The sequence below is a fragment of the Panthera leo genome, chromosome B3, assembly GCF_018350215.1.
Source record: "Panthera leo isolate Ple1 chromosome B3, P.leo_Ple1_pat1.1, whole genome shotgun sequence".
In the NCBI taxonomy this organism is placed as follows: domain Eukaryota; kingdom Metazoa; phylum Chordata; class Mammalia; order Carnivora; family Felidae; genus Panthera; species Panthera leo.
Window position 1 is genome coordinate 57,084,122 of NC_056684.1, and position 1,169 is coordinate 57,085,290.

The following is a 1,169-nucleotide window of genomic DNA, read 5'->3' on the forward strand; positions in this document are numbered from 1 at the left end:
TATACAGTATACATTTGGTATGGTAACTATAGTCATCATGCTGTACATTTCATCCCCCAAATTAATCTATCTTATAACTGGGAGTCTGTACGTTTTGACCACCTTCACCCATGTCCCGCCCTCTACCCCCACCTGAAGTACATTAAGTTAGATCTGCCACTAAGTTTAGAATTTTAACACTTATGTGGGACTGGATACTAATTTTGGATACTGACTGGATCTTGAATTTCTGAATTATGACTTTTTATGACTAAAATTGATGATTTTTGTTTGTTTTTAATCTGAATGGGTACAGAAAACCATTAGCCTGTCCCAGTTTTCACTGAGGGGCAGGGAGGGAATATATCTCTCTAAATAAAAATTTAAAGGCAGAATGAGAAATGTAAATAAAAATGTATCGTGGTTACAATCTACATTCCATGCTTTTTCGCTAGTAGTAGAAATTGCTTCCCTTATATGAAGAAACCAGAGAGTGGGACTTCCACACATCCCAAGACCATTATCTACTTACCTCACCATGATCCCACATTGATACTTTGGGGTTTAAGAATTGAAAGTAAAACTTCACCACCAATTTGGTAGGGAAGAACCACAAATAAGGAAATCAAAATTATAGTAAACGATACTTTGTTCCCCATTCCACTTTTAGCTGTCTGTGCTAAACTTTTTAGGTGTATGATATAAAGAAAAATGTATGCCATTCCAATAGGGAAGCATTTTTTGCTTTCCAATATGACATTAAATTGACAGCCTAGAAGATATGTGATATTTCTCATACGTAAATTTTTACTTCTCTAGGTAAAAATAAAATTTATTCATTTGAACAAAATGTTTCTGGTGTGGCTTATTTTGGCTTGGATGTTTCATAGTATTGTAGCAAAATTGAGGATTTCAAATTAAATAGTTTTCACTTTAATTTTAATTTAATGCCACCTCTACCACGTTATTTTAATAATTTTATTCATTTATTTTGTATTTTAGTTGTTATACAGTGCGATATTTGTTTCAGAAGTAGAATTCAATGATTTATCACTTATATGCAACACCCGGGGCTCATCACAAGTGCCTTAATGCCCATCACCCACCTAGCCCATCTCTCACCCACCTTCCTCCATCAACCCTCAGTTTGTTCTCTATCATTAAGAGTCTTTTGTGGTTTGTTTCCCTTT